The sequence below is a fragment of the Microtus ochrogaster genome, chromosome 7 (assembly GCF_000317375.1).
Source record: "Microtus ochrogaster isolate Prairie Vole_2 chromosome 7, MicOch1.0, whole genome shotgun sequence".
NCBI lineage: Eukaryota > Metazoa > Chordata > Mammalia > Rodentia > Cricetidae > Microtus > Microtus ochrogaster.
Window position 1 is genome coordinate 72,178,040 of NC_022014.1, and position 26,111 is coordinate 72,204,150.

The following is a 26,111-nucleotide window of genomic DNA, read 5'->3' on the forward strand; positions in this document are numbered from 1 at the left end:
TACATATACATATAACAAAATTGACCTTAAAATCCATACCAATGCAAATTATTCATACCTATATCATTTCCCCCTTTAAATGTAAAAGAACATTTATAAAGAATATTTTGGGAACATGGGCATAGTTTTTTCTCTCTAAACTGTTTTCTGTTGAATGGGGGCGTCGTTAATTAGGTCTTTTAGGGTGTAACATGTGTGTCAGGTTTATCTCAGTTGGCAGTTGAGTGAAATAATTTTTGAGGGTGCTCACAGGAACTTTTCGGAAGGTCGTGGTCTATCATACCAGATCGGGATAGATGTAATCCACAGGGTCTGGTCCTCTGTGAAAACAAAAGAAGACCCTCTCCAAAGCATTATATCCTTAGACCCAAATTTTGAAATTGTAATACCCTTATATCCATTTTGGTTTAGCTTGGCAGCCCATGTAATGAAATGTCTCTCTGTAGTTAGCTCCTTTACAGTCAAAAATTTTAAAGAAAACACAATAATACAAAGAATCCAGATTTTCTTTGAATTTTTTATTTTTGTGTGGCTTATTTTTTTTTATTTTTTTAATCTATAACTATCTGTATTTTGTCTCTTTAAAGACTTTAGCTTTTTTTTTAAACCATTAACTTTATTTTTTATTTATTTATTTTTTTTTTAAGCCTAAGTACATTCATCCAACAGTGTGGTCTTTTATGTCTGAATCTGTTTTATTGTGAATCTGTAACATTTTTTTACTATCCAGGAGCATTTCTTAAAATGTTAAGCAGTTCTTAAAAACTTAAGTTGCACTATGTACAAGTAATATGGTACCGCCTGTGTCCTGTCCAGTCTAAAGTTAACTGCGCTGTTATCATAGTAATTACGGTAGCTCCTGTCTGAGGTCAGCACACTTTAGCATGGAGCAGCCGCTCCTGCCTCAGATCTACTTGGTGCCTGAGCCATACAGTTCCAGGCATACAGCAAGTCCACATTGGTGCCGCAGTCAGCAGTTTAAATCTGAGACTGAGCTTGTAACACAGAAACTCTTTTTATCCAAGTTACAGCAAAATCTGACACGCAGAGCACTGTGCAGTCTGAAAACAATGGCAGGAATCCGCCATGCTCTTCCTCCTGTCTAAGCCTGATTCTACCGCCTGGGCAGATGGGAGCACTGAGCCATCAGCACGGTCTCAGAGCACTCTCCTTTTGATCCCAAGTGGGAACACAAACATCCAGTCCCATAAAATCCACTGAAATGCTTTAAAACCAGAGTTTGCATTGGCGGCACAGTCCCAAGAAGCCGCGCTTTAAAATGACACAGCGTTTTTTCTGTTGTTGCTGTCGAATCAGAAAATCTCTTTACAGCACGCCACCAACAAACAGCAAAAATCTGTATTAAACTCTCTCTCCCTTATTTTTAAGCCGTTGGGTGCCACTCTGTTGAAATAAGAGCGGCGGGGCTGAGTCCCAGGCGCCCGGCCGCCCACATGGCTAGCTTAGTTTATGCCCCGAAATAATTACACGGAAACTGTATTCTTTTAATCACTGCCTGACCCATTAGTTCCAGCCTCTTATTGGCTAGCTCTTACATATTGATCTAACCCATTTCTATTATTTTGTGTAGTCCACAAGCTGGCTTACCAGGAATGATCTTAACCTGCGTCTGTCTGGAGTGGGAGAACCATGGCGACTCACTGACTCAACTTCTTTCTCCCAGCATCCTGTTCTGTTTTCTCCGCCTACCTAAGGGTTGGCCTATGAAATGGGCCTAGACAGTTTCTTTATTAATAAAAAATCATTCCCACATCAGAAGAGGTTTACTTAGCTCACAGTTCTGGAAGCCTGAGAACATGTTGCAGGCTTCAGCTCAGCTCTGTGTTGGCCACATTATAACATGGCAGACGACATTGTGGTGGGAGCCTAGGGGAGCATGTAAGAGCAAGAAAATGTCTATCAAAGTCAGAAGCCAGCGAGATTCCAGGACCAGGCTTGTTCTTGATGAGAACCAACTTATTTCGTGACTACAGTGTTAATCCCTTCTGAGGGTGATGCCTCCCAGGAGAAGCCACCTCTTTAAGTTCTCCTGCCTCTCAGTGGCATCACTCTGGGGAACACGATTCCAACACGTGAATCTCTGAGAGACAAATCAGAGCCAAACCATAAAACCCACTTAAACTGATGAGGTAGCAACATTTAACTTCACATGCCAACAGTGGCACTGGCTTCAGGGTTAAACGGATCCAGGTACTTAATCATTACCAGGATTTCCTCACTCCCAAACTTAGCCCTTCAGGTCTGTCTTGCTCTGCACATTGGCCTCATCCCAGCCTGTAGTACAAAGGAATGTCCTCACACAACAGGAACACGCCAATCCACTGCATACTGACAGTCCCAAAAGAAAAGGAACAGCATATCTCTTAGCCCCACAGAGGCTCAGGGAAGGACTCTGATTGGAGCAGCCTGGACCACAAGTCACCCCAGGGCAGACGGTTAGAGTTGAGGAGCTGGATTCTCTGACTGGCCACATCTGAACGGCAAGCTCTTCCTTCTTGTAGGGTAAGCCACCACAATCCTATGCAGAAGGTATGTCGTATGTAGGGCAGAGTTTCATAAAAGAAGCCAGAGACCTAATCTTGGAAAAGGAACAAGGAATGCAGGGAATAGAACTCACATGGGGACTCACTTTTCCCTGGGCAGGTCTAAGTCACCATTGAAATCATTGTTTGTGTTCATGATAGATTTACTAGTAAGCACTCATGATGTTTATGTAAACCTTGCAATCAGCAAATCAGCTGAGACACCAGGCATGGGTAATCGAATTCCCTGATTATCAGAGGTTGGATTTTCCCCTGATGCCTGAGCTGCCTTGAGCTGTCTGACAGTCAGCTTGGCCCATGCCAGTGGCAGCCGTGTTGAACACCCCGTAGATGTTTGAATATTGGTTATCCTGACTCCCAAAGACAATCTCAGCCAGGTCTGTTTGGGGCCCTTTGTGCTAACCTCCCCCTCCAATTATAAACGTCAGTGAACAGTTTCCACATTGGCTGATGGAGAGAGTATATGACTGGTGGTAAAACTCTGATTGGTTTAGACCCACCCAGTGGTGCCAGCTGTGGGCTACTCACCTCCCATTGGTCTCTCCCTGTGATCTCATCTGCCTGCCAGGATCTGACCTCTAGTGGGAGGGGATGCCTGCTCGTAGGTGATCCAGGCCATTCTGGAATCCCAGCTTCTGAACAACCCACTGCATGCCTCAGTTCCTCTAGGCTGTCCTAAGAGAGGGAAGAGCGCCATGCCCTGACAGGGGCCACTAGCAACTGAGAGAGCAGTTGGGGCAGCTTGAGAATGGCCACAGCAGAAAGGCGATAGGAGCTGGAGAGTGTCACAGCCAAACCAGAAATTGTCCTTTTGCTCTTGCTTCAAACTTGGTCTCCCAGTGTTCTGGCTGAATAGTGTCATCTCCCAGTGTTCTGGATGAATGGTGCTCCCTCCCAGTGTCCTTGCTGGGTAGCACTCCAATATCTGATGTCTTGGCTGAGTGGTGCTCCCGTCTCTGCTGACCTGGCTGAGTGGGAACCTGGGAACAGAGCAAGGATCCCCAATGAGTCCAAGTCGGTGGAGTGGGGACCAGACAGTCCAACAACCTCATCCAAGCCTGGCTACCAATAACTTATCTGGGAAGCGACCTCTTTCTTGGGGTTATAATCTATGAGACACAGTTCTTTTCAGCTTCAATGCTGTGTGCTATGAACGAATGGGATAGGACCATAAGTCTGAGTAATGACTAGGGAAGGGCTCTGGGCTACGAGTCAGGAGTTGTGGGTCCTTGCTCAGCCAGTAACTACTAATGACCATGGACAAATCTGTACATGTGTTTCTTTATCCATAAAGTAGAGATGTTTATCTATGTACATCTCAGATTAATGGTAAAATAAATACACACACAAAAACAAAACCCCACTTGGATAGGCAGATAGGAAAATGTAATGAAAATATAGTCAGGTTTCTCAGGGATGGTGAGGGTGGGGTTGGCGGGGCCGCCTGCAGAGCCTCTATATCTGTCGGGAGGGTCTGGAGAGACCCCTTCTCATGGAAGCAGCAACCAAACCCACTGGAATCTGCTCCGGTCAAGAGGCTGGGGAAAGAGGGGGCGATGGCTTTAGTGATGGGAAACAGAAAGGAAGGAACCGGCAGACTATTTCTAAAATTGTGACCACAGGAGGAGTCTAAGAAACAACAAAAGAGGAGGCCACTCCGCGCATAAACTTGTTTGGAAAGAGAATACTTAAGAAAGGGCGTGGCTAAGTTGCAAACAGGGAGCCCAACTGGCCTGGAGACCCGCCTGGTCCCTCTCAGAGGATGGCTGGTGGGGACGGGAGAATGGAGATCTGGGGTTCCCATGGCTCTGCATGGGGCAGGCTCGACTTCACAGATGGCCATTGTTCTTGACGCCCCTTTGTTCTTCCCCAGGCGCCAGGCAGGTGGAAACTGGGGAGGCACGGGTTGCCCAGAGATAAGGCCTTTTTATGAGCTTCCTGGTTTAGCCGAGAGGAACTTCTCCAGCTGCTAAGAAAGCTGGCTGATCTCTTTACCTGGCTTCTTCTGGGAGGCTGCCGGGTGGCCAAACTCCCTGCGGGAGGCCCAAGAGATGGAGGTGTTAGCTAAGGTTGTACCATCCACCAAAACATTCCTGGCAAGCGTATGTCCAGAGAGACAGCACCCCATTGGGGATTTAAATGAATAGATCATTCCTAAGGTCTCTCTAGAAACTTCTTCTGACTCCTCCCGGGAGGAGGAAAGTGGAAAGGATGAAAATAAAACCCGGTGTCCTAAGTTCAAGACTGGCCTGGACCACATAGAGAGTTGCAGAGCAGTCTGCGCTGCACAAGAGCCGGCCTTAAAATTTTCACAAGAACGTGAGGAGGCGAGGGAGGGTGTAGGAGAGTGGCTAATAAACATTTGAAAAAGTGCTCAAGATCCTTAGCTATCAGGAACATGCAAATTAAAATCGCTTTGAGATTCCACCTCACTTCAGTCTTCAGCGTGGCTATTATGCCGGTACCAGGTGAGGGAAGAGGAAGGGACCTGTTTTCGTTGTCGGGGGACTATAAACTAGCACATTCATATCGAAATCAGACTAGATGCTTCTCATAGAACAAAAGGTAGAACTCCCGAGACTCAGCCTGGATTCCCAGGGTGTAGATCCGAAGGACAGCAAATCAGCAAACTGTAGCGATCTGCGCAGCCATGTTTACTGCTGTGCTATTCACAATATCCAGGAAATGGAGCCAGCCTAGCCATCCATCAACAGATGAACAAAGAAAACGAGGTACGTCCACACAATGGCATTTCATTCTGCCCAAAAGAAAAATGAAATCAGGACATTCGCAGGAAAACAGATCAAACTAGAAATCATTAGTAAGTGAATTAAGCCAGTCTTAGACAAATGTCACACACTTTCTCTCATCGTGTGCAGACCCTAAATTTAAAGTTATAGAGCTAAGGGTGTTCTCAGTTTGGAGAGTACTTGCCTGGCAGGGATGAAGCATTGGGTCCAGCACAGGCCTGTAATGCCAGCACGTGGAAGGTAGAGACAGGAAGGCTAGGAGTTCAGGGCCATCCTCTGCAATGTATCAAGTTTGAAGTCAGCCTGAGCTGCATGAGACCCGGTCTCAGAAAATCATGTGTGTGCATGCACACATGTGTGTCCATTCTCTCTGTGTGTGTGCGTGTGTGATACAACTACAAAGAGATCCCGAGAGAGGTGGGAGAGATTGTAAGGAAAGGGTGGGGGAGGTAATGGAACACACATGACATGAAAACAGAAGGGGAGAAAGGGGAGCAGCCAGAGTGGGGGCAGGGAGCACAGGGAAGGGAATGCATGGTGGTGAAGCGTAACACACGTATGAAAATGCCTTGATGAAACCCGTTACTTTGTGTGCTAGCTTAAAAATCAATATAAAAAGAAATAAAATACTAGCACTCTATGGAATGAAACAAAAACCTGAGATAGCAGCTGCATAATTTTGTATAAATTTCATATACATGAGAGTGGCTTGGAAATGTTCAAGAAGCCTGAGAACCCTCAAGTGAAGTGGTTTGAAATGTCCAGACTGGCTTCCGCATCTTGGGCATAAATAGAGAGTAGGAGCCTATGAAAATCTATTTCTAGGTTTGTATTTATTTCTATGACAGTGATTTATTTGGGAGGGGGCACATGTCACTGTGTGGAGGTCAGAGGACAAATAGGAGTCCATTCTCTCTTTCCACAGCGTGAAAACTGCCGATTGGGCTCAGATCAGCAACCTTGGCAGCAAGTACCCTTCTCCACTAAACCGTCTTGCAAGCCCCTGTTTCTAGTGTTTGGAAGGCCCTCTTCATGCTTCCCCAAGACAACTTCCCTAGTTTGCATATCCAGAAGGTGTGCTTAAGTCCCTCCCTCCCCCCATCTTCAGCTCTTGGTTTCGGGCAATTTGACAAGAGTCATTCTCACTAGCATGAGATGACGTCATCTCCTTCTTGTTTGGTTTCACATTTCCGCATGATTAATGATATTGAGCCTTTTTCTTTTCTCATATCCTTGTTGACTAATCTTATATTCTCTTTAAAAACATCTATTTAGGTCATCTGCCTACTTTCTTAGAAAGGATTTCTTTTTCCTATTGAGTTGTTCAGCTCCTTGTAGCTTCTTGATATGCGTCACTCGCAGAAAATAGTTCACAAATATGTTCTCCCCACTCTGTAGGTGGTCTCTTCACCCTGTCCGTCTTTCTCTGTGTTGCATAGAAGTTTTTAAACTAACTACAGTCCTTTTTTTGCCACTTTTTGCTTTTGTGGTCCATGTTTTTAGGGTCATATCAAAATATTCTTGCCTAAACCAATATCTGTAAGGGTGTTTCCTTCTTATTCCCTCTGAGTAGTTTTGTTGTCTTGGGACTTAAATTTGAGCTGAATGTTATCTCAGTTGTTTTTATACATTCTAAAATAACCACTGTTGCTGATGGCCTGGGTACTATTACTGTATAAATTAAGAAAAATTGTCTTATAGATTGCTGTAAGGTTGAAGGGGTCTATACAAGAACAACACCCCAGTTTGTGGGTGGGTCATGGGATTGCTGCTCAGATAAACATGAATGCTAAGGTAATAAAGCTTATGTCCCAGTGGAAGAACAGCTGTGGGCTAGAAGAGTGAGGGAGAGCAGCAATAAACAAACTAATAATAAAAATGAGATACTGTTAAGCTCTATGCAGAGGGTAAGAGAGGATGGTATTGGCCAGTGACTGGTGGTCACTTCTAGTCTCTTCCTGTGGGATTTCCCTCTGTATGCTGTGAACATGTTTTATTGCCATTGGTTATTAAAGAAGCTGTTAAGTCAGGCAGGAAATCCAAACAGAGATATAGAGAGAAAGTAGGCAGAGCCAAAGAGATGCCGTGTAGTTGCCAAAGGAGAAAGACACCAGTCACCAGTCAGAACCTTATCAGTAGGCCACAATCTTGTGGCGATATACAGATGGGTTAATTGAAGATGTAAAAGTTAGCTAGAAATATGCCTAAGCTATTGGCCAGGCAGTGTTGTAATGAATATAGTTTTCTGTGATTATTTGGGTCTGAGTGGTTGGGAAACAAACGAGTAGCCTTTGCCGACAAAGTGTCATGCCAACATGAGGCAACTATATTAACATAAAACCCGAAAAAGCTTGGAAAGGAATTCTACACAAAAAAGAATAGAGTTAAGCACAACTTCTTGGTAGCAGTATTTTTTTTTCTTCAGATTTGTTCTGTTTGTAGAAATAAACAGAAGCACAATTCCTTTAAGAGAAGGCTTCCTGACTCAGCGGTAGCAGCAAAACCCGTGTGGCTCCTTTAAGAAGTCTTCCTGATTCGTGCTAGTTTCACAAATGGCTTTGGCTCTTTCAGGAGGCTGAGCACTTGAATGGGGCTTGTGGGCAGCATGCTGCAATTTACTTGGTGGCAGCAGAGGCCAACTGCTTCACAGAGTTGAGTTGGTGAGCATGGCTTCCACCCAGTGGTCCAAGAACTGGCAGTAAAGGTACCTCTGCCATATTGAAAGACTGAGAGAGGTGAAGCCAGCATCCAGGGCTGCTGCAGCCAAGATGCTTGTCATTTTAAAGTGTTCCTAGTCAGAAAATGATTACAGATATGCAATAGAGACAGATTCAGACAGAAATAAACCTCTGAATGGGTCACAGTGTGTTTTTAAAAATGTGCGTAGGCTTGAGAGAAAGAAGAAAGAGTATAGACAGTTATAAAAAGAAATAAATAGTTTTAAAAAATAAAATAAAGTCTTTAAAGAGACAGAGTACAGACAGTCATCGATTAAAAGAATAGAGAAAAATAAGCCATGAAAGATGGAAAATACACAGAGTCTGGATTATGTATATTATTGTATTTTCTTGGAATTCTTTGACTGTGAATGAGCTAAGTATGGGGAGACATTTCATTGTACAGGATCCTAGGCTAAACCAACATATATATTTTAAAGGTATCTTGACTTCAAAATTTGGGTCTAGGGATATGTTGCTTTGGAAAAGAGGTTCTGCTTTTGTTTCCACAGAGGATAGAAAGCTGTGGATTCCTTACTAGCTAATATGGTTTGATCAAACATGACCACCTGAAGCAATGACCCAGATGGTCCAACATCCATAACAGCTTCAGGATTGCTGGCTGAGATGGACCTACCACACAGGATATCCCATGAAAGACCTATTTAACAGCACCCCCAATCAACAGGAAATAATCTAGAGAAAAATGCCCAAATTCCCCAAATGATTGTTTATAAATGTCTATTTACACTTAAAGGGGGATATGCTATAAAGATGAATATTTTGCATTGGTATGGGTCTTGGTTTATTGATAAAAATTTAAGGTCAATTTTGTTATATGTATATTTCTGTTCTTGATTAAGGTATTGTGTTTGTGCACCTAATTAAAAATATAATGTGTAACTAAGAAATACAGGTTAATAGATAGTCATCTATAATAGTCAAGCTTGTAGTCAGGTTAGGTTTTCTAGATGTACAGCAGTATATTTCAGATGGATAGGTATTCTTCAACCTTTTCAAAGGCCTACAGAATATAACATTTAAAATGCTTTAAGAACTTAGACTTTTCTTGACAGTGAGACATGTCTGCTTCTGGAAGCACCATTTACTTCACAGAGGTTGATGGGCATTTAAGAAACTCATTATGGAATTTGCCTTCAATATGACAAGGCTACCTATTTGGGCAAGAAGCTGCTCTTACCTGGACTGCTTGATGGTATTCTGTATTAACTGGACATGCAGGACCCACAGAAAAAAAAATGACTGCTGAAGTTGCCAAAAGAAGGTGAGACAGTCCTTCAGGGTTCCTGCTTTATGAAAGAGTCTGCCAGACATTCTGCAGGATACAGAAGAAAGTGACCAACAAACTGCCAATAGAAGCAAAACAGTCTTTCAAATTTCCCACTTCATGAGAAAGTCTAGTAATACTATGGATCTATAGGCTGAAGATGGATGCCCCAATCTTACAGAAGGACTTTGGGTGACAGGCAGCAGGATGTCTCTGTTAATTCTAGAGTTTTGGAAGTTGCTTACAATGCACTTCCTGTTAACTTAGGTAATATTATATCCTTCTGGAGTCTTTGATGGAGTTGAAGTTATATAGTTTATATATAACTTATATATATATGAAATCGAATAGTTATAATTATAGCTTTCCTTAGTTGTGATAAAAGATAAAGTAGATATAAATATTATAACTGTAATTCTTGCTTGATACCTGTTTTGATATATGAATTTTACTGTGTTAAAGTTAAAACCTTCCTTTCTATTTAGACAAAAAAATGGGAGATGATGTGGTATTCCCCTTTGTATGCTATGAATATGTTTTATTACCATTGGTTATTAAAGAAACTGTTTTGGCCAATGGCTTAATGGAGCAAAACCAGGCAGGAAATCTGAATAGAGATATACAGAGAGAGTAGGCAGAGTCAAGGAGATGCCATGTAGCTGCCGAAGAAGGACACTCTAGAACCTTACTCGGTAGGCCACGGCCTCATGGATACAGATTAATAGAAATGGGTTAAGATATAAGAGACAGTCAAGAATATGTCTAAACTATTGGCCAAGCAGTATGGTAATTAATATAGTTTCTGTGTGATTATTCGGGTCTGAGCAGTTGGGAAACAAACAAGTAGCCTCTGCCAACAGTCTCTTTCTGGGAGATAACTTTTCCAATGTAGCTGCTACACCTTTTTTGTTTCTTCTCTGTAGTGTATAAAGATGAGAGGTGTCTGATCTTCTGGTTCATCTTTCACTTACACAGACATTCACTCATTAACATTCCAAAGATCAGGCCACCCACAGGGTCACCTCTTGTTCCATTCCAAACCTTCCTTTTACCTGCCCCATTGTCTGCCTGCCACTGCCACCTCACACCACAGATCCTGAGTCTGAGCACAGCATTGCTGAATATACGAAGTGCATGGTACACATTGGGGAGTGTGAAGGTGTGAAGGAGCAACCTGAGCTTGGTTAGCCCACAGGTCAACTTCCCCAGGTTGGTTGTTCTGTGATCTATTTTTACTTCATTTTCTCAGAGGAATTTAGAATGAAGTAAACCAGTGTGGTGATCATTTGAGTTAGAATCTCTTGGCATCTACTAACTAGCTACACAGCCATTGCCAGATCATGTGACTGACACAGGCTCCAAGATGCTGGGTAGAACCATAGCTTGATCTTCATCCACAGTGTGCCAACTCTCTGAGTCCTACCCAGCTAGGACACTTCCCTCCCACACAAAATAGAATACTCAGTCATTTGCTTAAAATGGTACTATTTATTTAAAATTATTTAAAACCATTTATTATTGCTACTGCTGCTGCCATTGGTGATGGTGGTAGTGGTGGTGGTGCTGCTGGTGGTGGTCATTTGTGTGTGTGTGTGTGTGTGTGTGTGTGTGTGTGTGTGTGTAAGGCAGGGGATAACTTTAAAGAGAGTCACCTCTTTCCTTCCACTCTGGGTACCCGGGGTTGAACTCAGATTTCCAGGCTTGCACAACCAGCTTACCCACTGAGTCATCTCTCCAACCTCTATTTTTTACATTATTAAAAATTATTGTATATGAAGGGGTTGGAGAAATGGCTCAATGGTTAAGAGCAGTTGCTGCTCTTCCAGAGAGAGGACCCAGGCTCGGTTCCAGCAGCCACGTGGTGGCTCACAACTGTCTGTGACTCCAGTTCCAGGGATTCAACCCCTTCTTCTGGCCTCCTCTGACACTGCATGCATGTGGTGCACAGACATACACTCAGGCAAAACACCAATACATGTAAAATAAAAATAAATAATTAATAATAATTAATTAAAAGAAAATAATTAAACTAAACAAATCTTTAAAAATTAACATACTATCATTCTTTTACATCAAAATCCTGTCATCTGTCCCCTCTGTTGTAGCTGGGCATTCAGGCAATTCCCTGTGTCTCTCAGGATGATGCTGTAACGGACATCCCTGCCTGACTCCTGGTGCTCGTGTGGGACTGTTTCCAAAGTAAACTCCCAGGAATGGAATTGTAGCTCTGCGTGCAAAGGGCAGGTGCAGTCTCCTTAGATAAGGCCCAGTGTTTCCCACGGAGAGACTTCGCTTGAACAACCTTCTCCACAGTGAGGGAGATGAGCTCATGGCCAGGTGGGCTCGTGATTGCCTTCTGTAATCATGATATAGGAGATTGTGGGTTGTTAAAGTAACTGTGAATCCAAGGGAGTGTGCGCGCGTGTGTGTGTGTGTGTGTGTGTGTGTGTGTGTGTGTGTGTGTGTGCGTGCGTGTGTGTCCAGGTGAACTCATGATTGCCTTCTGTAATCACAATATAGGAGATTGTCAGTTTGTTAAAGTTAAATCTAAGTGTGTGTGCGTGTGTGTGTGTGTGTGTGTTCTGGGGATTGAACCCAGGGCCTGATGCATGCTATGCAAGTGCTTTAGCACTGAGCTACTTCTCCAGTCTTTTCATACTTGCAATTTTAGGACAGGCTCTAAATAACCCAACCAGGTCAGTCCTCCTGCCTCAGACTCCCAAGGGACTGAGAAAGTTTGTCTATACCACAAAGCCTGGTTTATAAAAGTATTTGAATTTCATTTTTTGGAAAGCAGGGGTGCTGATTCTACCACATAATACATGTGGAAACCAGAGGACACGTCCTTGGAGTCTGTTCCCCTGCTCCATGAGGGTTCTTGGGATTCAGTTCAGGTCATCAGAGTTGGTTACAAGTGCTTCAACCTGCTGACCCATCTCAGTTCCCATGTAAATGTAATTTAATGAACGTACAATGAATCACCTGGTCTCAGGCAGAAGGAGCACCCTGGGCAGGATGCTCTTGACAGAGGTTTCTGTCCTACCCAGTCCCGCAGTCGCTCAGTCCCAAAGAAACACACAGAGGCCTACATTAATTATAAACTGGTTGGCCTATTAGCTCAGGCTTCTTATTAACTAATTCTTACATCTTAAATTAGCCCATTATTCTTGTCTATGTTAGTCACGTGACTTGATACTTTTTATCGGTGAGGTGTTCTCATCTTGCTTCTTCTGTGTCTGGCTTCCTCTGTGACAACTGCAGACTGAGCCTTTCCTCTTCCCAGAATTCTCCTGTTCTCGTCTCCCTGCCTCTACTTCCTGCTTTTATCTACCCATGTGTTTCACATCACAGAAAGGGACTCTCTAAGAAAGACAGGCTGTTGTGCATATATGTTCATCCTTCCATGTCATGGGCTCCACATCTGGTGGTTCAAACAAACAAACAAAAACCGTGTGTATTTATGCATGTGTACAGAGGCCAAAGAGCAGCTTTGGGTGCTGTTCCTTGGGCTCCATTCTCATTTTCATCGCGTCTCTCTCTGGCCTCTAATCTGCCCTGTAGGTTACACTACTTGTAGGCCAGCTATCTAGAGCAGTGGAGTCCAGCGTGGGGAGGGAATAAACCTACTTATCTCCATCAACCCAGCAGAGGAGTTAGAAGTGCGCACCACCTCACCTACCTTTTTAACCGGGCTTCCAAGGATCAAACTCAGGTCCTTGTGCTTGTGTGGGAGCCACACTGTCGATCGAACTATCGCCCCAGCTTTAGAAAGTATTCATTAAAATTATGTCTATACGGAACCATTACAACACACCGTTTTTTATCATTATCCCATGCCCCCCAATCCAAACAATGCAACATGCCAACAATTTTCATTGCCGCTTACTGTGTGTGCTCTGTAATATCTGCAACCTGGAGATATTTCAAGTGCACCGGAGGCTATATGTAGGTTCTGTGCAAATCCACGATTGTTAATAAGGGCTTTGAGCATCTTGACTCCGGGTTTCTGTGACAGATATTGGAGCCATTTCCCAGAGGATACAAAGGAATGACTACAAGGGCAATGTATTAGGGTTGGTACCCAGACTGAGGGAGACAGCCTTCAGCTTAAAAACAGACAGGGCTGCTGACTTGTTTCAGGGCTGTGCATAGCAGGACGCAAGATACTGGGGCCAGGGCCCATTCTCCAACTACTGTGTTTCAGGGGCCTTTGGCTCCTCAAAGTTTCCCTGCTCTGGCAGCTGCTGCTTTATTGGTAGCCTGCTGGCACCTCCTATAGTGGAGCCTTCATCATCATCATCATCATCCTTGCCTCCAAACTGTAGCCCAGCTTAGCTGGCTCATTCCAGTATCTTAATTCTGAACAGCAAGATTCTACCACTGTGGTTTCTCATCATAGTTGGTGGTGGGGTTTTTGTTGTTGTTGTTGTTGTTTTGTTTTGTTCATGAAGATGCAGGGAGGCATACAGATTTGGAAGAAGGAGAGCAAGGCCATTGTTTGCTTCAAATGGGTTTTATGTTAGTGTGTATGCACAGGGGAGGAGGGCATGCATGAACACACATGTCCTAGTGTATATGGTGTCAGGGAGTCAGTGTGCTAGCCCTTCTTCAAATGCTTTCTAGTTTATTTTTTGAGGCAGAGTCTTGCTAAGCATGGAGCATGCCCAGTCAGCTAGATTAGCTAACCAGTGAGCACCAGGGACATCCCGTCTTTCTCTCTCCAGGCTGGGGTTACAGTCAGGTGTTAATGCACCCAGCTTTTTATGTGAGTGATAGGGTTCCAAAGTCAGGTTCTCAGACTTACGTGATAAGAACTTTACTGACTGAGCCAGACACTCATGCACCCCAGACTTGCCTCAGACTTGAGGATGACCTTGAACTTCTGGTCTTCCTAGATAGGTATTACTACACCTGTTTCCAAATGGGTTTTACACACAGCATCGATTCGTATGAGACTTAATGAACTTCCTCATGGAGAGGAAATCTCTTTTGAGTTGTCCCCATGGAGCTTCAAGGTCAAGGACACAGGGATGACAACGAAGTGTGCAGGAGAGAAGTACTTCTGTCTTCCGACAGGATTGCCTACTGCTGGTGAATTTGTGAGCTATTTCCCATAGCATTGTTTCGTTAGGGCTGCCATAACTTTATGGGAGAGGAAGAAAGACTATCTTCAGCTGTGTGGAATGAAGGAATGGAAGCCCAGAGAAAACGGTCAGAGCCTTCCTACTGTGTCTGTGTCTTTGCACCTCTCCCTAAATACATGGGTTGGGTCAGCCATGTCGAGACCTGGTTGACAATCAATGGCCATGATTCTCTACAACCAGAGGTCTCCATCTACTTAACCTCGCCAGGGTTAGGGACCCAGTGACATATCCCTGGAGCACCAGCATCTCAGGAGGTCGAGGCAGTGGAAATTGCAGAAACCCAGAAATAGGAAACCAGCTCTCAAGTAAGACCCTGTCTCAGGAAACAACAAATGTAGCTGGTATAACACTGGGGAGGCAAAGGCAGGGTTTCTCCAGCCTGTTAGCCAACTGTGCCAACTGGTCAACCTCTGGGGTTCAGTGAAGGACTCTGTCTCAAAAAATTAGGTGGAGAGGATTTGAGGAAGACATTCAATGTCTTTCTCTAGCCTACACACACACACACACACAGGATCACACCCACGTACACATGAACATACACAGTAAGATGGACATACACAGAGGAAGATACCTCATGTACATCATTGCCCTCCACATATACTCATGTGCATGTAGCCCCATGTGTGCACACGAATACATGAACATGATTTTTTCCAAGTTAGAACTTCTACTTCACAGACATGTCTCCAGCATCTCATTGTGGGCCGACCCCAGCAGCATCCTCCAAAGACCTTTGCCAGTTTGTGGAGAAGCCATCGTGCTAACAGCAGCCACTGTGGCATGGCAAAAGGAAAGGCTTTTAGCCTTTCACCTTGCCGTGCAGCTCAGGTCTGGGTTCTGAGGCTGAAGGTAAAAACCCCCGAGATAAACAACCCCAGCTGCAGCTAGCTGTCTTCGGGGAGATGTGCACTTCTGAGATAAGACCAGCCACCCCTATTTTATGATACTAATTGCTGAGAACAGGATGTTCACGCACAAACACCCCACCCTGACCCTCCCAGCCTGCTGCTCTGATTAAAATGAAGCCCTTTGCTTATGAACCCACTTCTTGCGGAACTGAAGTGCTGGGAGTTATTTTCCCTCTGGGGGGAAAGAATCTAATCTCCAGAAGGTAGAAGGTACGGCTCGCCACAGCAGGCCGCCATGTGGCTTAAACAAATAATGCAAAAATCCCCAACATCCCAACAAAGAGACCGCTCCCTTTATAGGACAGCTTTTTATTTTAGTTTAGTTTATTGTTTCATATTTTATTTTTCATCCCGCTAATAAATCTTGGCTCCTCCCCTCCCCCCTTAACTCTAATACCTTCTGGGGTACAGGAAAGTAAGTCTGAACTGTAAGCGTCTCTTGACCTAACTACTTATTAAAAACACTAATATGCTTGACGGCTTTGAAGTCCGCCTCACAACAAAGGGAGCGAGTTCGTCTGGGCCACTGTAATCCGTGATTTGTCACTAAGTTATGACATCCAGCAGAGCCGTGTGACAGTGCAAATCAATCACCCTGCGAGCTCTGCGGGGCCTTCCCTGCCTCCCCGCAGAGCTTCTGCAGTTTAATTAGCTGTCTTCACACCACCTCCACATACATCTGCAGCTTCAGCAAGAAAGAGACGCGGAGAATGGCTGCTCGGAAAGTGGGGGCCTTAGGAAAGTTCATATCGCGGAGAGGAAAAAAAAAGTCTGGAAAAGGAAACATCAGAGACCTTTGTAGTTTGGGCTTTCGATGTATTAGGCCTGAGATCCACAGGCGTGGGGTCCCTGGTATTGCTAAGTTTAGACTTGCAAAGCAATGGTGTGCAGCCTTTGCCGAAGAACTATCAGATGGTAGCAAACAGCTTTTCCTCGTTTGGGTAGTCTGGTTTTTGTTGTTGTTGTTGTTTTTGGTATTTCTTCTTCCATTCCAGCGCACTTTCTTTGGCTTTTCCTGCAGGAATTCTTTGGGTCCTGGTCCTCCAGAACCCACAGACAAGAAGCAGCGAACACCTCCAGGCTGCCCAACTTGTAAAGAACTGTGGGTGAATTCTTGCGGGCCAACGGCACTCCGGAGAGCTAAGACATGCTCCTCTGTTCATTTCGCTGCAATAAATAATGCCAGCCAAAGAAGAAAGCAGGAATAGGGCTGGGCAGTTGAGAGTCATTGACAGGGACTGCAGGGGTGAGAACAAATCAGGCCACCGTGTCACACACAGAGTGACACTTTTGTCCTGGCCCTGGGGGAGCAGGACAGATGAGATCAAACTGACCCTGCCTGCGTTGGGGGTGTCCTGCCCAGTTCCTCTGAAAAACCATTTACTGACGGAGGGGGCGGAAGACAGCCAGGCAGCTGTTGCGTCTGACTGAGGCCAGCCAGTGCTGATTTCAGGCAAGGGGGAGGGCGATCTTTCACCTTTGAGACTTCTCTTTCCTTGCTTCTTTTTTGGGAAAGGATTAACACATGGCAGAGGCCAGGAGGGTTCCTTGTGTCACCATTCTGTCTGTGCTATGCAGGTGACAGACGATATCTCCTGCAAGGATGTGTGTCCGATGCACCTGGGGGTATGTCTTCTTTTTTATATGTGTATACATCATGCAGGCACATGTGGAGACCAGACATTCGTGTTGGGTGTCTTCCTTGACCACTTTCCATCTGTTTTCTAGAAAGTATATTTCTGGAACTTACTGATTCTGCTAGGCCAACTGGCCCACAAGCCCCAGGGATCTAGGTCTGTCTGTCTCCATCTCCCAGGTGCCAGCGTAAAGGTGCACACTGCCTTCTCTGCGGGTTTTCATGTGGGTCCTGATGGATTTGAACTCAGATCCTCATGCTTGTATGGAAAGCACGCAATGGACTGAGTTTGCCCAGCCCACAAGGAAAGGTGTCTTTTAAGAGCATGTCCCAGGTGGGCAACCTTGAGATGTTGCTCTTCCTGCCTCTCATTTGAAGTGGGCTTTTTTAAAAAAAAATTAATCTAATTTATTTATTTATTAAAAATTACCACCTCTTCCCATCCTCCCATTTCCCTCTCACTCCCCCCACCTCCCCACCCCCTCGCTCTCCAATCCTAAGAGAAGTCAGGGTGTCCTGCCCCATGGGAAGTCCAAGCCCCCCCCCTCCATCCAGGTCTAGGAAGGTGTGCATCCAAACAGACTAGGCTCCCAAAAAGCCAGTACATGCAGTAGAATCAAAATCTGGTGTCATTATCATTGGCTTCTCAGTCCGCCCTCATTGTTAGCTGCATTCAGAGAGTCTGGTTTGATCACATGCTCATTCAGTCCCAGGAGGTGGTTTTAATCCTTGCTCCTGCCCCCTTTCTTGTGTCTGTCATATCATGGCACACCACAGCTGTGGACAGGAGGAGCTCAACTGAGTTACCTGCCCTAAGAATGTGCAGCCGGCACCCTCCTACCTCCAGCACCCCTAACTCTTAGAAGATGGTGGTAAAGAGGGCCTGGCCCAGCCTGCAGGGTTTTCCTCCCCACATCAAAAGGTCACAGAGCCATTGCTACAAAGAAAGGAGTGAATACGCCCCACACAGACATGAAAGAAACAAATGTCTATTGTTCGGTTGAAAGAGGCCAATCTGGAAAGACTATCTGGTGCCTGAACCCAAGTCTCTGACACTAAGGAAAAGGCAAAAAGGAGATAGGAAAAGATGGAACCTAGGGAGATGGCTTCATTGGCCAAGCGGCTGTGGCACAAGAGTTCGGGCCCGAGTTCTGATCTCTGCTACCCACATACAAGCCAAATGTGGTTGCATACATCTCTAGCCCTGGTAGCTGGGTGGGGGAAGGGAGAAGCAAGAGGGGTCCTAGAGCTAAGTGTCCCCCAGGGAGCTGGGGATTCAGTGAGAGATTCTGCCTTAAAAAATATAAGGTGGAGGGAGACCACTCAAGGAAGACACCCATTGGCAGCTCTGGTCCTCACAGATGGGTACACGTACATTCTCTCTCTCTCTCTCTCTCTCTCTCTCTCTCTCTCTCTCTCTCTCACACACACACACACACACACACACACACACACGGTGGGAGAGAAAGGGAGTGTTGGAGGGAGAGAGGGGGGAGAGAGAGAGAGAGAGAGAGAGAGAGAGAGAGAGAGAGAGCAGCATTGCCAAGAGCTGGAGAGCAAGAAATAAACAAGAGCCAAGGCATTTGTATGTATTTATAATATTATAATGGGGTTTATTATGACATTTTCACACATGTATCATTTGACTTTGCTCATATTCACCTCCACCCCAGTATTCTTCGCTTGTCCCCACTCCCTGCCAGTAACAAAGGCATTTTTCAGACCGTAAAGCTTCTATATAACACAATATTTATGTATGAGTTATCAGCTCAGTGTGAGCCTCAATGGAAACACTGGCCTTCAGCTAATGATGGCATATCAATGCCCACACGTCATTTGTCCCAGAGGTATCACCGGAGTACACACTGTGAGGAACAGGAGACAGGTAGGGGGCGGACACAGGAGAGAGAGTCTTTGTAGTTCCTACTCTTTGTGTGCGTGTGAACTTAAAACTGCTCCCAAGAATAAAGTCTATTAATTAAAATCTGCAGAGAAGGTCACGGGGACAAAAACCACCAAAGCAGGAGGGAGAGGAGGGGTGAGCAGGCAAGCCTCCTCTCCCTGTGAGTTCTGTTTTGTAGTTGGTTGCCCGAAGGGAGCCACTGAGATCGTCCGTCAGTTACCTGCAAACTGCCTTTGCTTCAGCCACTGGCTTCCTCCTGACTCCCTTTGAGCAGGAAGCAGCAGTTGTCCCAAGTGTGACACCTGAGGCCAGGGCTGGCCGTCATTCTCTATGACCTCCAGAGAAACGGGAGTACTGCACGTCTCGTGATGGGTGGATGCGGGTAGCGTTTTAATATACTGACTCAATATTTATTTAGGGTTTTTGAGACAAGGGTCTCACTATGTAGCCCAGGCTGACCTCAGATATCAATACTCCTGCTTCTGCCTCCTGAAGGTTGGGCTTACAGATGTGTGCCAGGGTGCCTGGCTTTTGGATCATAATATGTGTGTACAAGTGCACGCACACGTTTGTACAGGTGTTGGTGCAAACTTGCACATGTGTTTAGAGACCTTAGGTGTTATTCTGCCTTGGGTAATATCCAACTTTTGTCTTGTTTAAGAGACATGTTCTCTCATCCAGACATGGAGCTAGGCTGGCCAGTCATTGAGGCCCAGGAACCTGTCTGTGTATCCCCAATGCTCATAGTATAAGCATCTGTCACCACGCCTGGTTTAGATTTTACTTATTTTTTATGTATATGAATATTTTGCCTGTATCCAAGCATACGCACCACATGCATGCCTGGTGCCAGTGGAGGCCCGAAGAGGATATATGATGGCCTGAAACTGGAGTTGCAGACAGTTGTGAGCCACCATGTGGGTCCTAGGGACCAGACCCGGGTCCTCTGCAAAAGCAGTTAAGGGCTCTTCACTGCCAGACCATTCTCCAGCACCCATACCTGACTTTCTGTACAAGTTCTGGTGATCAAACCCAGGTCCTCTTGCTGGTGTGACAAGAACTTTGTGTTCTGATCTGCCTTCTCAGCCCTGAATCATCTTTTGAAGTACCCAGAGAAAGCCTTGGCATAACACTTCAGAAGAGAAGCTGTTCTTTGAGGCTAAGCGAGCCTTTCACAATCACGCAGCCAGGCTCGTTCAGAATGCTCACACCTTTCAGGGCTCCCAAATCCCCATGGTTTTCTCATGGGGTCACCTGCTATTGATCCCCCTCTCCTAGGCTGAGCTTTCTTTCAGGAGGTCAAACTGACTCTGTGTTTGTTACTGGAGGCTACCTCATTTTTATTGTCTTATGATCCCTCTTATGCCTCAGTTTACCTCTCCATAAAGCTCTTCTAACATAAGCCCAGACGCACTTCCTTGACTCCAAAATACCAGAAGCTCTGGGGACCGAAACGCTTAACGAAATAGAAAGTGTTCTCTGCAGATGAATGCCACCTTGGCTCACACACCCTCCAACCTCAGTGAAGAGAGACTGCATGTTCTCCCACCCGGCTCTGTCCTTGAAAGAGGGACAAAGGGCACTGCTGTTTGCTCCGGCTCTGTGGGTGTGGGATGTGGCCCAGGGAATGCATCTCTTACTTGGAGGCAGAACCATAGCTCCGACCATACTCTGAGGATCAGCTCCTGGCCCGGGCCTGGCTGCTTTGCTGGATTCCTCATTCACCTGAACTCCTGCTCAACCCAGACAAGGAGTTTTCCTGTCCCTCTGCCCATCCCACCCTTTCCTGTCTGTCCCTCTGCCCACCCCACCCACCAGGTTCACCCTTCCTGTTCACCATCTGACCCAGCACTTTCAGGACTCTGAAGCTGGCCTTGCCAGAGCGCCTCCCATTGAGGAGGGAGCTGGGCATCCTAAGAAGCCCTTTCAACACTTGAGGATAAGGGGAGAGCTCTGAAGATGGCAGGGGCTGCTTCTTCTTCTGGAGACTACACTACTCTGGCGCTATATTTCCCGGGGGAAAGGCCTTCTTATCACAGAAGGGAGGGGGTCCTTTTGAACAATCACCATCGCCGGTCCTGAACCACCCCTCCCCCATTTCATGAACTTTCAGGTCTAGGTAGGTGAATCTTGGGTAGAAGACCAGAGTAGAGTGGTATATTATTTGTGTTTTAATAAATAAAATTTGCCTGAAGACCAGGGGGCAAAGCAGCTGTACTAGTCAGCCATACCGGCCAAGGAGTGGTGGCTCACACCTTTACCCCAGGACTTGGGAGAGAGAGGCAGATGGATCTCTGTGAGTTCAAGGCTACCCTGGGCTAGGTGAGATTGATCCAGAAACAGATCCAGGTTGTGGTGGCTCATGCCTTTACTTTCAGTGTTTGGGAGTCACACACCTTTGGTCCCAGCACTAGGGAGGCAGAGACCGGAGCGATATGGCTGGGCAGAGAGAGGAATATAAAGGGGAGGACACAGGAAGTCAGGGGAGTGTGGAGTCTGAGGTTGGTGGAGAACCTTGCAGGATCGCCCCTTTGTTTGTCTGAGCCTTGGTAGAGGTCAGATCTCTCTAGTGGCGTGGCTGCTTAGCTTTTCTAATCTTCATCTTGAATCCCGATATCTGTCTCTGGGTTTTTATTATTCGTGTAACGCCAGAAGATGGGAGTATGGCCCGGGCTTCTCCCCCTATGTATCATGTCCACAGCTGCGCTTGTGCTCATACCTAACAATACAGAGCAAGGAGGCGATATGGTGCGGTCCGCACTGGGGCCCTTTACTGCTGTATGTCGTGTTATGATTTAGCTCATGTCCCTACAGGCAGAGCCTGGCCAGCATAGATGGAGGATACAGAAAGGATCCAGGTCCTCTGCTAGCTTGGTGTGCTGGCTGGGACAAGCTGACATTGGGAGGGACTTTGCATATTCTTGGCCTTTTTCTAAATCATAGTCTTCCCCGCCAGGTGATAAAACACCACCCCAATTCCAAATAAACATCCCTTGCAAGGGTGACATCTCCTCTGTCACCCGTATGATCTTTCACTCAGTCATAGAGACCTATTACCTAGAAGTCCATACTTGTGAGAATTCTTGGGACAAAATAGTACTCAGGCCTGATCCCCTTTCTGACACTTTTGGCAGAGTGAGGAGTCACTTTCCAGGATACCCCTTCCCCCCTGCCAGCTACCCCCATTATTATTATTATTATTATTATTATTATTATTATTATTATTAGGTTTTTGAGACAGGGTTTCACTGTGTAGCCTTGACTGTCCTGGATCTCTCTGTGTAGACCAGGCTGGTCTTGAACTCACAGAGATCTGCCTGCCTCTGTCTCCCGAGTACTGGGATTAAAGGCGTGCGCCACCACTGCCCGGCTTCCCCTAATATTCTTAGACATGCATTGCCACTCATACTGATATGCACTCAGACTCACATGTATAGACCTTCACACACACGCACGCACACACACACTTACACACTCATGCCAGTATATTTTCACTCTTACACACACTCATGTGTACTCTCATACACGGTCCTCCCAAACCCCTGGAGCCCGCACAGGTTCTCTATGGAAATGTCCAGCTGCTCCCTCATGGAGTCCCGCCCACTCAGAGTTATCCTGAAGGAAGGAAGATGTGTGATGTCCACAAATTAGAAGGTTTCCTGAGAACAACAGAATTTACGAGGACACTGTCCCTGCTCCGGATATGGGAGGAATCTCACAGGGTGGTAGTCTGTCTGTCTGTGGCCCAAATAGTTATTTCGGCTAGTCCCTCCCCGTGTCAATTAGAAAAGTCACTTCAGTTTTATGTAGAAAACCCAGACATCATCAACTTCACCACCCATCAGAGAAATGCAAATGGGACTTACCCCGACTTTCGGTCTCACCCCAGACAGACTGCAGTCATCAAGGAAACAGTAGGAGTAGAGAAATGGACCAGCACTCAGTGTGTGTGCGGCTCCTTCTAGAGGGTGTGGGTTCGGTTCCCAGAACCCTCATGGCTCATAACCATCTGTACCTCCAGTCCCAAAGGGATCTGTGCTTCTCCTGACCCACAAGGGCTCCTTTATGTACATATTCATACTTAGGATCACATATATACACATAAAATAAATACATATTTTAAAGAAAGAAAACAACAAAAAACGCTGGTGAAGATGTGGACGAGAAAGCACTTCCTTTGCTGGTGGAAATGCAAGCTAGTCCAGCCATGATGGAAATCGGTACGGAGGCTACTCCAAACAACCGAAAACAGATCTCTCATATATCCGGCTGTACCACTCCTGGACATATACCCCATGACCCCAAGTCAGCACATCACAGCCACACTTGCAGTGTGGTACTGTGCACGACAGCTGAGTTATGGGACTAAGCTACATGTCCAACAGTAGAGAAATGGGTGGAAAAGCATGGTCCATGTACACAATAGAATTCTTTCAGTTACAACGAATGAAGTTACCCTGCTTGTAATAAAACAGTGCAGATGGAAGTAACCCTATTATGTGAATTAAGTCTGTGGTGTAGGAGTTCCTTCTGTTTGTGTGTTGCTTTCATTGGATAACGAATAAAGAAACTGGCTTGGCCTAGCTGATAAGACAGAATTTAGGTAGGCGGAGAAGACAGAACTGAATGCTGGGAAGAAGGGCAGAGTGGCAGACGCCATGGATCTCCTGCCTGAGATGCACGCTGGTTAGAATCTTACCTGTAAGCCACAGTCATGTAGCGATACACAGATTAATAGAAATGGATTAAATTAAGATGTAAGAATTAGCCAATAAGAAGTTAGAGCTAATGGGCCAGGCAGTGTTTAAAAGAATACAGTTTCTATGTGGTTATTTCAGGTGTAAGCTAGCTGGGTGGCCGGGAAAAACAAAGGGTCACCTTGCTCTCCTTGTAACAAGTCTGTCTCAGAAAGACAAATATATGTTTTCATTCATAAATGATTAAATTACATTAGGATTAAATGTATATTAAATTATGTATGTATGTACGTATAACGTAAAAGTAGAGATAAGCTATCTAGGGAGACAAAGGGGACTGGCTGGAGCAGAGGCAAGGAAGAGGGGAAGATAAAGGGCTATGGGAGAACATGATTGTGGTGGTTGGGATGAGAATGGCCTCCATAGGTTTATATATTTGAATGGTAGGTTCCTACTTAGAAGGCTGTTTAGGAAACTTAAGAGATGTGACCTTGGAGGAGGTGTGTCACTGAGGGTGGGCTTTGAGGTTTCAAAAGCCCTTACTGGCCCCAGGCTTGCTCTCTCTGCCTCCATCTTGAACAGAAGATGTAAGCTCTCAGCTACTTCTCCAGAACTTTGCCTGCCTGTCTTCTGCCATGCTCCCTGCCTTGATGGTCATAGACTCACGCTCTAAAATTTTAGGCAAGCTTCCAATTCAGAGCTCTCTTTTATATGTTGCCTTGGCCATATATGTGTATCTCTTCACAACAATACAACAATAACTGAGACAATTCTCAATGTCTGGCTTATACTTACATAAAATATCTTTTTTTAACCTCGTAGTATGTGCCACAAATGCATAATAATGAAAACCTATATATGTATATGTTTAATATTGGTGCCTCTGACAGGCACTGATTGAGTGAAGAGGAACCTCTGACCTAGTGTATTCTCTCCTACTGGAATAAATCCCATGACCAAATCCATTGTAAGAGGTCACTTGTTTGTTTCCCAGCCGTCTGGCAGCCCAGACCTGAAATAATCACACAGAAACTATATTATTTAAATCACTGTTTGGCCTATTAGCTCTAGCTTCTTATTGGCTAGCTCTTACATATTAATTTAACCCATCTCCATTAATCTGTGTATCTCCACGAGGCTGTGGCTTACCGGGTAAAGTTCTGTTGTCTGTCTCTGGCAGGGCTACATGGCTTCTCTCTGCTCCGCCTTCTTTCTCCCAGCATTCAGTTTAGTTTTCCCCGCCCAGCTCTGCTCTACCCTATCACAGGCCCCAAACAGTTTCATTATTAACCGATGGCATTCACAGCATATGGTGGGGAATCCCACATCACAAATTAACTTGGGGAGGAAAGGAATCCTCTCACCTCATAACTTTCAGGTCATAGTCCACCACTGAAGGAAGTCAGGACAGGAACTTAAGCAGGAGCAGAGGCAGGAACTGTGGAGGAATGCTGCTTACTGTCTTGCTCTCCGTGGCTTGCTCAGCCTGATTTCCTATACAACCCAGAACCACCTGCCCAGGAGGCATGACCTACAGTGTGCTGTGCTCTCACATATCAGTCATTTATCAAGCAAATGCCTGACAGATGTGCCCATAGGCCAGTCTGATAGAGGGAATTCCTCAACTGAGGCCTGTCCTTCCAAGAAGATTCTACAGGCAAGCAAACAAAACAACAACAACAACAAACCCCAGCACACCCTCTATAGCCTGAATGGTCCTCATCTCATCATATGAAAGGCCTTAAGAGCAAAGCAAAAGAAGAAATTATCTCAGGGATGCAATATCAGCCCCCACATATACTCATTCATTTATCTGTGCACCCATTCATCCATTACCCCACTTGTCAATCCTTATATATTCAGCCATCCCTCTATCTGAACCACATGCAGTAAGTATCCTACCTTTTTGGTGATCATGTAGTATCTCATAATATGCTTATTTCACAACTTATTTTTCAGGGATTAGATGTACTTATCGTGCATCTAATTTATTGTTATAAAACTTTTGCATTTTGTGAATGATTAACTTGGATACTGCACATATCTTTGATCAGTTCTCAGGAGATTTCTAGGCTGTGAAGAATGAAAACACTGTTGGCGGATAACTTGTGAGTTGTCTGTTTGAAGCACAAATTCTAATTATTCTTAATGAAAACCCAGAGTCAAATATTAGAGGGTGAAAGATGAGAGATCAGAGAAGCAGAGCAGCCAGTCACTAGAGCGACCTTTTACTTCTACTGATGCTCAGACCAAAGGGATGATCCTGTCCTCAGACTGCATCCTCAGACTGCATCCTCAGACCGCATCCTCAGACCGCATCCTCAGACCGATCCTCAGACCGCATCCTCAGACTGCATCCTCTGACTGCACCCTCAGACTGCATCCTCAGACTGCATCCTCTGACTGCACCCTCAGACTGCATCCTCAGACCGCATCCTCTGACTGCACCCTCAGACTGCATCCTCAGACTGCATCCTCAGACCGCATCCTCAGACTGCATCCTC